Source organism: Arachis duranensis, chromosome 10 (genome assembly GCF_000817695.3).
Source record: "Arachis duranensis cultivar V14167 chromosome 10, aradu.V14167.gnm2.J7QH, whole genome shotgun sequence".
Classification (NCBI taxonomy): domain Eukaryota; kingdom Viridiplantae; phylum Streptophyta; class Magnoliopsida; order Fabales; family Fabaceae; genus Arachis; species Arachis duranensis.
In genome coordinates this window covers 40,038,933-40,050,295 of record NC_029781.3, presented here as the reverse complement: position 1 = coordinate 40,050,295, position 11,363 = coordinate 40,038,933, and the positions used below count along the sequence as shown (strand labels likewise).

Sequence of the window (11,363 nt, the reverse complement as noted above, 5' to 3'; positions counted from 1 at the left end):
AAATCTCGGGCAAAGTATGGACTATTATACATTGCTGGAAAGCCCAGGATGTCTACTTTCCAACGCCGTTGAGAGCGCTTCAATTGGGCCTCTGTAGCTCCAGAAAATCCACTTCGAGTGCAGGGAGGTCAGAATCCAACAGCATCTGCAGTCCTTTTCAGCCTCTTAATCAGATTTTTGCTCAGGACCCTCAATTTCAGCCAGAAAATATCTGAAATCACAGAACATCACACAAACTCATAGTAAAGTCCAGAAAAGTGAATTTTAACTAAAAACTATTAAAAGTATACTAAAAACTAACTAAAATATACTAAAAACATACTAAAAAAAATGCCAAAAAGCGTATAAATTATCTGCTCATCACCCCACTATAAGGAATTTTACTTGTCCCGATCCCTGTGGGAAGGGTCCGAGAAGATCGAGTCCCCATTTTGCAAATGGCCAGAGCGAGGTCACGCTAATGAGTTTTTCTGGCGGGGCGATGTGAAAGTTGGCATGCTTCTGACATGGTGGACATGTCTTCACGAATTCTGTAGCTTCTTTCTGTAGAGTTGGCCAATAAAATCCCGCCCGGAGTACTTTTTTGGTGAGAGCTCGTGCTCCAAGATGATTGCCACAAATGCCACCGTGTATTTCTTCTAGAACTTCCCTTGTGCTGGAGGTCGGCATGCATTTTAGCAAAGGTGTTGAGATTCCTCTTTTGTACAGGATGTTATTTATAATGGTGTAGTATCGTGCCTCCCTTTTTAACCTCTTTGCCTCCTTTTCTTCTGTGGGGAGCGTTCCTATTTTGAGGCAGTTAATTATGGGGGTCATCCATCCTTGGTCCTGACTTGTTATCGTCAGGACTTTTTCTTCTTCCGAGATTGACGGGTTTTGCAACATTTCCTGGATAAGGCTCCTATTGTTGCCCCCTGGTTTGGTGTTGGCAAGTTTTAAGAGTGCATCAGCTCGGGCATTTTGTTCACGGGGTATGTGGCAGATTTTATACTCCTCGATTTGTCCGAGCTGTTCCTTGGTTTTATCCAAATATTTTTTCATGGTGGGATCTTTGGCTTGGTAGCTCCCTGTTATTTGTGAATTGATTACTTGTGGTAGCTCCCTGTTATTTGTGATGTGACCACTTATGAATTGCTGTAAATGTTAAGTTTTCGAGCTCCGACCTCTTTAGCCAACTTCAAACCGGCTAATAATGCTTCATATTCTGCCTGGTTGTTTGAGGCCGGGAACCCAAACTTGAGGGAGAGCTCAACTTGGGTTCCTTGGTCACTTTCTATTATCACGCCTATGCTGCTTCCAGTTTTATTTGAAGAATCGTCCACGTAAAGATTCCATTCTGTGGGGGTTCCTAGGGCATCTGTGAATTCTGTGATAAAGTCGGCCAGATACTATGATTTGATGGCCGTCCGAGCTTCATATTAGAGGTCAAACTCTGACAACTCGACTGCCCATTGTACAATTCTACCTGCCAGATCTGTTTTCTGCAATATTCCTTTTAAGGGCTGGTTAGTTCGAACTTTAATGGTGTGGGTCTGGAAGTAAGGGCGGAGTCGTCGAGATGTTAGAACGAGAGTATAGGCAAATTTTTCTATTTTCTGGTAGTTCAGCTTGGATCCCTGTAGCGCTTTGCTAATGAAGTAGATGGGTTGTTGCCCATGTTCGTCTTCTCGCACTAATGCTGAGGCTATTGCCCGGCTCCCTACTGCGAGATATAATATGAGCGGTTCTCCTTCTCGTCGCCGAGATAGGATAGGTGGCCGTCCTAAGAACTCCTTGAAGTCTCGAAAGGCTTGCTCACATTCTATCATCCATTCGAACTGTTTTCCCTTTCTTAAAGTAGCATAGAAGGGAAGAGATCTTATCGCAGCTCCTGCTAAGAATCGGGATAGAGTGGCTAACCTCCCGTTGAGTTGTTGTACTTCTTTGACACAGATTGGGCTCTTCATGTTGAGTATGGCTTGACATTTGTCTGGATTTGCTTCAATTCCCTTTTGTGTGAGCATGAAGCCTAAAAATTTGCTTGCTTCTATTGCGAAGGTGCATTTTGTGGGATTGAGCCGCATGTTGTGTTTCCTTATAGTGTAAAACACTTGAGTCAGGTCGGATAATAATGTATCTTCTCTTTGTGTCTTTATCAACATGTCGTCCACATAAACTTCCATGATTTTTCCGATGTGATCTGAGAAAACTTTATTCATTAGCCTTTGATAAGTAGCTCATGCGTTCTTGAGACCGAAAGGCATCACGATGTAACAGTAGTTTGCTTTCGGTGTTAGGAACGAGGTCTTTTCTTGATCTGGTGGATACATGGGGATTTGGTTGTACCCCGAATATACGTCCATGAACGAGAGATACTTATATCCTGATGAAGCATCTACTAGAGCGTCGATGCTTGGGAGTGGGTAAGGGTCTTTTGGGCAGGCTTTGTTGAGGTCGGTGTAGTCAGTGCACATTCGCCACTTCCCATTTGACTTTTTCACCAAGACGACGTTTGCTAGCCATAGTGGGTATTTAACTTCCCTTATGAACCCTGCCTCTAGTAGCGTTTGTACTTGTTCTTCTATAGCTTAAGATTGTTCTGGTTTGAGTTTTCTTTGTCTTTGTTGTACCGGCCGGGATCCCGGGAAGACTGCCAATTTGTGGCTCATTAGTTCGGGATCAATGCCTGGCATGTCGGCAGCTTTCCATGCAAAGAGATCAACATTATCTCGTAGGAATTGTATTAGTGATTCCTTTGTGTCTCCTTTCAGGATCGTGCCAATATTTGTTGTTTTATCCGAGGTGTCTCCGATCTGGACTCTCTCTACTTCTCCTTCGGGTTGTGGTCGGAGTTCTTCTCGTCTCTGAACTCCACCGAGCTCGATTGTGTGGAACTCTCCTCCTTCGCCTCGGAGGTTTAGACTTTCGTTATAACAGCAATGTGCCGTCTTTTGATCTACCTTTATTGTAGCTATCCCTTTCAGAGTTGGGAATTTCATACATAGATGTGGGGTTGAAACTATTGCGCCGAGTTGATTTAACGTTGTCTGACCTATTAAGGCATTGTAGGCTGAGCTTACGTCGACCACGATGTAGTCTATCTTGAGTGTTCTGGATTGGTTCCCCTTACCGAAGGTTGTATGCAGTGATACGTATCCCAGCAGTCGAACTGGGGTATCTCCTAGTCCAAACAGGCTATTCGGGTATGCTCTTAGCTCTTTTTCTTCTAGGCCGAGTTTGTCGAAGGCAGTTTTGAATAAGATGTCGGCAGAGCTTCCCTGGTCAATTAGTGTATGGTGAAGGTTGGTGTTTGCTAGTATGATCGTAATGACCATGGGGTCGTCGTGTCCCGAGATGATTCCGGATGCATCTTTCTTGGTAAACGTGATTGCTGGGATGTCTGGGGCATCCTTCTTCCCCCCGCAAATCCACCGTGTATTACATGAATGTGTCTTTCTGGTGTGTGAGGTGATCGTTCAGATCGTTCGACATCCTCATCCCTTCTTCTTTTTCTAGGTTCGTCGTCCTGATTGGCCAAAAACCAATTTAGTTTTCCTTCTCTTACTAATTATTTTATGATGTTTTTCAAGTCGAAGCATTCGTTGGTGGAATGCCCTCGAAGTCGGTGATATTCACAGTATTCATTCCAAATTCCTCATCCTCTTTTGCCTTTATGTGGCCGAGCTGGAGGGATTTTCTCCGTATGGCAGACTTCTTTGTAAACATCTACCAAGGATACCCTAAGAGGAGTGTAGTTATGATATTTTTTTATTTTCTCTCCGGAGCGATCTTCCTTTTTCTTGGATTCTTTATCTTGGTAGGCAGAACCGGACCTTGAGGCTTCGCCAAGTCGAGAATTTTCCTCCATGTTGATGTACTTCTGTGCTCGTTCTTGTACTTCGTCTAGAGATGTCGGGTATCTCTTTGATATAGATTGGCTAAATGGTCTTTCTCGCAGGCCATTTATGAGGCCTATAATGGCGGCTTCTGTTGGTAGACTTTGTATGTCCTTGCATGTTTTGTTGAATCTCTCCATGTAGTTGCGAAGGCTTTCCCGATCTCCTTGCTTGATCCCTAGTAGGCTAGGTACGTGTTTGGCTTTGTCCTTTGTATAGAGAATCGGGCCAGGAACTTTTTGGCCAGGTCGTCGAAACTCGAGATGGATAATGGAGGCAGGTTGTCAAACCATTTAATGGCTGTCTTGGTGAGAGTTGTTGGAAAGGCTTTGTAGCGAACTGCATCTGAGGCGTCAGTGAGGTACATTATACTTCTGAAGTTGTTGAGATGATGGTTGGGGTCCAAGGTGCCGTCATATAGAGTCATATCTGGAAGTTTGAAATCTTTGGGAATTTTGGTCTTCATAGTTTCTCTGGTGAATAGATCTTGATCTTTCTGAGACCTATCCTCTGTGGATGGTCGAGTAGCTTTAGTTTTGAGATCAGCTTCGAGTTTTATAAGCTTATCTTCTAATTCTCGGTGCCGCCTTATCTCCCGATGTAGATCTTCTTCTTTTTCACGTTGATGTTGGGCTTATTTCTCAAGTTGCTCCAATCGATTTTGAAGCGCTTCTATTACTCCCGGATTTGATGAATTTTTGTCTCCGTTAGGTTCCGAGTATCTTTGAGTATAGTATCTGCGTTTTTATGCAGCGTTCTGTCTTCCAAACCTGAATCGTGGTCGTTGTCACGGTCATCCGCCATGTTGATGGGATGACTTCCAGAATCCCCGGCAACGGCGCCAATCTTCCGGGGATTATTTGAAACTGTAGGTCGATCTCGGTCGAGATCTTCTGTGTTGGTCGGAGTCGACGTGTCCGGCAGGTCTATAGCGGCCGGAGCTGGTGTGTCCGACTTGTTGGACTTGGTGATGGTGCTGATCCTTCATCCCCGGAGGGTGGGGGTACCTGCAAGGGACACCGATGCTTAAGTTAGCAAGGGTATTAAGCAGGTATTGAGTAGAATCAGAGTATGAGTTATACCTGGGTGCTCCAACATATTTATAATGGTGAGATGTGGCCTCCTGCGGGTAACATAAGTTAGTTATCTTATCTTATCTTTATCTTATCTTTAAGTGAGGTCATCTTTAAGGGAACCGCCTTTATCTCTATGGGCTTGGGCTGCCCTTGGATTTGGGACGTGTTCCTCTATTTGGGCCCTTTGTTTGGGCTTTCCTGTGACTTGGCCGAGCTCTTTGAAAAGAGGTCGGGTTGTCCTGACCTGAAGAGGTCGGTCGCTTTGTCTGTAGAACATCCCGGGTCGAACAGCTCGACCCAGGGTATGAACAGTACCCAAAGCAGTTCGAATAAGGGATGGATCTCCCAAAGACTTTCTAGTATCCAAGTGAGGAGGTTCTTCCCAAATATCCTCCAAAACACTCACAAAGGCCTGGTCGACCTCGCTCAACATCTCCCAAGTATATCGGGATACCACTACGTTCCTCTACCACTCTAAGGGAAAGCAGGGATCATTATTTTCATCCAGAAAGAAAGGTTGAAATCCTTCAATAGCCCTGTCCTTAAAGAAGTAGTTCTTAAAATCTCGAAAAGATTCGTCATACATGGAAAAAACCTTGTGCCCCTGGGTAGACCTAAAAGAAATCCAAGAAGCTTTCTTCTTTGTAGTCCCAGGTTTGGTCAACACAAAAAGATACAGAAAAAGAGTTTGAGAAGGCGTAACACCAAATCCTTGACAAACAAGCTGAAAAATCTTGATGAAGCCCCATGAATTCGGATGAAGCTGCGAAGGGGCGACGTTACAAGACCATAACAGGTCAGTTTCAAAAGAAGTAAAAGGAAAGGTGATGTTCATTTGGCTAAAAAAGAAGTCATAAGCATAGAAGAAGGGACACTCCCCCTGGATCAGGACTGGGAAGCCAACTCTATCACCAGAATCAGGTGCTACCAGCTCATAATTGCCCTCCTGATCCTCACTGCTACAGACATGATGATGCTTTCTAAGCGTCGCACAGAATTCTGAATCAACTAAAGAAACACACAGCAAGACAAGAGAGTCCATCCAATCGGACATCCCTTCGGGAACCTCAGAAGATGCCTCGATAATATTTTTTCGGGAAGACATGGTCAACTAATCTTACAAGCAAGAAAAAAGATTGGGTTACTAAAAAGGTAAAGACATCCTAGACGAAATCAAAACAACTCGGACAGCATAATCCAGTGCGGTACAGCAGATAAAAAGGAAAACCACAGGATACAACCCAGAGTCCAGGGGCATCCTTTGGAGGTAATCAGGGAATAAAGATTCAGGAAAATCCACAAGACTAATGTCTCAGCAGAAACCCTTTCCAAAGAAAAACTAATGTCTCAACAAAAACCCTTTCCAAGAAAAAAAATGTGAAGAAGATAAAAAAAAGCCATCAAAAGGAGCAAACTTTCTCAAAACAAATAAAGTTCAGCAAAACAAGAGTAGCATACGAAGCCCTAAAAAGCAAAATCAGAAGAAAACACCCAGAAGCATACATAAAGGCAAAAAGAAGACTAGAAGGCATGCATTACAGTGATAAACCGAGCGTGATAATATACAAAGATCCAAGCTTTCCAACATGCACTGAGTCAGAACTTCAAAAAACAAATACGAAGCAGCAAAATAGAATGCGGAAGAGGGTTGAAGACAAAGAGGCCAGAAGCTACCATTGAAAGCACTCACGATCGCCGAAACCACGTTTAAGACATCAAGAAACGTAAGCTCCCAAGGGAAGTTACGAAATAGAGAAGAGAAACCGTTTGGTGAAAAGTTCAAAAAGATCAAAGAAACGAACAATTTCAAGAAGTCCCCTTTTTTGAGGCGTCCCATTACTTACAGGATTCCTCTCAGAGGTGTACATGAATTGGTTATTTGCAACCATGTCAATGAGTTCTTGAGCTTCTGTAGGCATTTTCTTTAGGTGAATGGATCCACCTGCAGAATGGTCCAGTGATATCTTGGAAAGCTCAGATACACCATCATAGAATATATCTAAAATGGTCCACTCTGAAAGCATGCCAGAAGGACACTTTTTGGTCAACTTCTTGTATCTTTTCCAAGCTTCATAGAGGGATTCACCATCTTTTTGCTTGAAGGTCTGAACATCCACTCTAAGCTTGCTCAACTTTTGAGGAAGAAAGAACTTGGCTAGGAAGGCCGTGACCATCTTATCCCAAGAGTCCAGACTATCTTTAGGTTGTGAGTCCAATCATGTTCTAGCTCTGTCTGTTACAGCAAACGGGAAAAGCATGAGCCTGTAAACTTCAGGATCTACTCCATTAGTCTTAATAGTATCACAGATTTGCAAGAATTCAGTTAAAAACTGATAGGGATCTTCTGATGGAAGTCCATGGAACTTGCAATTCTATTGCATCAAAGTAACTAGTTGAGGATTCAGCGCAAAATTGTTTGCTCCAATGGCAGGGATTGAAATGCTTCTTCCATAAAAATTGGAAGTAGGTGTAGTATAATCACCAAGCATTCTCCTTGCGCCTCTACCATTGTTATTGGGTTCGGCCATATCTTTTTCTTTTTTAAGATTCTCTGTAAGGTTTTCTCTGAATTGTTGTGCTTTAGCTTCTTTTAGCTTCCTCTTCAGAGTCCTTTCAGGTTCAGGATCTGCTTCAACAAGAATGTCCTTGTCCTTGCTCCTGCTCATATGAAAGAGAGGAAAACAAAAAAGAAGAGGAATCCTCTATGTCACAGTATAGAGATTCCTTTATGTGAGTAGAGGAAGAAAAGAATAGAAGAAGGAGGAGAAAAATTCGAACATAGAGGAGAAGAGAGAGTTCGAATTTTTAGACGAAGAGAAGTGTTAGTAATTAACTAAATAAATAGAAAGAGATGAGAGAGAAGAGTTTTCGAAAATTGTTTTGAAAAATAGTTAGTGATTTTCGAAAATTAAGATAAGAAACAAAATTAAAATTAAAATTTGAAATAATTAGTTAATTAAAAATAATTTTGAAAAAGATGGATGAATTTTTGAAAGTTAGAGAGAGAAAAGTAGTTAGGTGGTTTTGAAAAATATAAGAAATAATAAAACAAACAAAAAGTCAATTAGTTAGTTGAAAAAGATTTGAAAATCAATTTTGAAAAGATAAGAAGTTCGAAAAGATTTTGAAATTGATTTTGAAAAAGATGTGATTTAAAAAAAGATATTTTGAAAAGATATGATTGAAAAAAATATTTTGGAAAAGATTTGATTTTTAAAATTAAAATTTGATTATTTGACTAACAAGAAACTAAAAGATATGATTCTAGAATTTAAAGATTGAACCTTTTTTAACAAGAAAGTAACAAACTTCAAATTTTTTGAATCAATCATATTAATTGTTAGTAAAGTTTTCGAAAATATGAAGTAAAGATAAGAAAAAGATTTTGAAAATAAATTTTAAAAATTTTCAAAAATAATAAAAACTGAAAAAAATTGATTTTTGAAAAAGATTTTTAAAAGATAAGATTTTTAAATTGAAATCTTGACTTGACTAACAAGAAACAACTTATTTTAAAAATTTTTGACTAAGTCAACCCACAGATTTCGAATTTCTGAGTAAAATAAGGAAAACATATTTTTTTTATTTTTGAATTTTTAATGATGAGAGAAAAACACAAATATGACCCAAAACATAAAAATTTTGGATCAAAACCAATGATGCATGCAAGAACACTATGAATGTCAAGATGAACACCAAGAACACTTTGAAGATCAAGATGAACATCAAGACTTATTTTTGAAAAATTTTCAAGAAAAAAAAAACATGCAAGACACCTAACTTAGAAATTTTCAATGATTAGACACTATGAATGCAAAAATGCATATGAAAAACAACAAAAAACACAAAACAATAAAATATGAAGATCAAACAAGAAGACTTACTGTTCCAAAGGTTACCTGAAACAGTAGGTCGATCTCGGATGAGATCTTCTGTGTGGGTCGGAGCTGTTGTGTCTGACTTGTTGAACTTGGTGATGGTGCTGATCCTTCGTCCCCGGAGGGTGGGGGGTACCTACAAGGGACTCCAACGCTTAAGTTAGCAAGGGTATTAAGCAGGAATTGAGTAGAATCAGAGAGTGAGTTATACCTGGGTGCTTCAGTGTATTTATAATGGTGTAGAGTGACCTCTTTAGATGAGATAAGTTAGTTATCTTATCTTTATCTTATCTTTTACTGGGGTCCTCGTATCTTCAAGGGAACCGCCTTTATCTCTACGAGCTTGGGCTGCCCTTGGAGTCAGGACGTGTTCCTCTATTTGGGCCCTTTGTTGGGCTTTCCTGTGATTTTGCCGAGCTCTTTGAGAAGAGGTCGGGTCATCCTGACCTGAAGAGGTCGGTCGCTTTGTCTGTAGAACATCCCGGATCGGACAGCTAGACCCAGTGTATGAACAGTGCCCCTGCTCGAGCTTGGTTTCCCTTTGGAGGTAAAGTCTTTAGTTTTTAAGACTTTGAACCTTCTCGGGTGGAGCCAAACTCGAGCATTTTGTTGACTTTATCTATGTAGATTTCCTTTTTTAATGCGAAACGTTTCACTTCCTCTCAGAGCGCGCACTTTTAGATTAGCATCCTAGCCTTGGGAACGCACGCTCTGAATGCCATATTGGCTCAGAACAAAATGTTGACTCTGCAAGTCAACATGATTTCTCAGAGTCTGAATGGATGGCAAAATGCATCCAACAGTACTAAAGAGGCATCTTCTGAAGAAGAAGCTTATGATCCTGGGAACCTTGCAATGGCAGAGGTGAATTATCCTGAGAACCCTGCAATGGCAGAGGTGAATTACATGGGTGAACCTTATGGAAACACCTATAATTCCTCATGGAAAAATCATCCAAATTTCTCATGGAAGGATCAACAAAAGCCCCAACAAGGCTTTAATAATGGTGGAAGAAATAGGTTTAGCAATAGCAAGCCTTTTCCATCATCTTCTCAGCAACAGACAAAGAATTCTGAGCAGAGCCCTTCTAGCTTAGCAAACATAGTCTCTGATCTATCTAAGGCCACTTTAAGTTTCATGAATGAAACAAGGTCCTCCATTAGAAATTTGGAGGCACAAATGGGTCAGCTGAGTAAGAAAATCACTGAAACTCCTCCTTGTACTCTCCCAAGAAATACAGAAGAGAATCCAAAAAGAGAGTGCAAGGCCATTGATATAATCAATATAGTCGAATGCATAAAGGATGAGAAGGACGTGAATCCTAGTGAGGAAGACCTCCTGTGACGTCCTCTGAACAAAAAGGAGTTCCAAACTGAAAAACCTAAGGAATATGAGGCTCACATAGAGACCATAGAGATTCCATTGAACCTCCTTTTACCATTCATGAGCTCTGAGAACTATTCTTCCTCTGAAGAGGATGAAGATGTAACTGAAGAGCAAGTTGCTCAATATCTAGGAGCCATCATGAAGCTGAATGCCAAGTTGTTTGGTAATGAGACTTAGGAAGGTAAATCTCCTTTGCTCATTAGTGAACTAGATACATGGGTTCAGCAAACTCTACCTCAAAAGAAACAAGATCCTGGTAAATTCTTAATATCCTGTACCATAGGCACCATGACCTTTGAGAAGGCTCTGTGTAACCTGGGGTCAGGTATAAATCTTATGCCACTTTCTGTAATGGAGAAGCTGGGGATCTTTGAGGTACAAGCTGCAAAAATCTCATTAGGGATGGCAGACAAGTCAATAAAACAAGCTTATGGATTGGTAGAGGACGTGTTGGTAAAGGTTAAACGCCTTTACATCCTTACTGATTTCATAATCCTAGAGACTGGGAAGGATGAGGATGAATGCATCATCCTTGGCAGACCTTTCCTAGCCACAGCAAAAGCTCTTGGAAGACCCTTCCTAGCCACAGCAGGAGCTGTGATTGATGTTGACAGAAGAGAGCTAGACCTTTAATTGAATGGGGACTACGTTGTGTTTAAAGCTCAAGGATCTTCTTCTGCAACCATGGAAAAGAGGCACGATAAGCTTCTCTCAATACAGTGTCAAACAAAGCCCCCACAATCAAACTCTAAGTTTGGTGTTGCGAGGCCACAACCAAACTCTAAGTTTGGTGTTGAACCCCCACATTCAAACTCTAAGTTTGGTGTTGGGAGGTCCCAACAATGCTCTGAACATCAGTGAAGCTTCATGAGAGCTCACTGTCAAGCTATTGACATTAAAGAAGCACTTATTGGGAGGTAACCCAATTTTTATTTATCTATATTTCTATTGTTCTTTTATGTTTTATTAGGTTTATGTTCATGTGGAGTCACAAAACAATTGCAAAAATTAAAAACAGAATAAAAAATAGTAGAAGAAACAACACACCCTGGAGGAAGAGCTTACTGGTGTCTAAACGCCAGTAAGGAGGATCTGGCTGGCGTTTAATGCTAGAACAGAGAATGAAGCTGGCGTTGAACGCCAGAAAC

The 11,363-nt window shown here is 41.1% G+C and overlaps 1 non-coding gene across 1 annotated transcript; it reads left to right on the top strand.

Annotated features, from left to right (window-relative positions):
• The first annotated feature begins 6,973 nt into the window (after window positions 1–6,973).
• On the top strand, window positions 6,974–7,077 carry LOC127743341 (small nucleolar RNA R71). Its single transcript, XR_008004733.1, has one exon. It is a non-coding gene; the product is annotated as a small nucleolar RNA R71 (small nucleolar RNA).
• The last annotated feature ends 4,286 nt before the right edge of the window (window positions 7,078–11,363 follow it).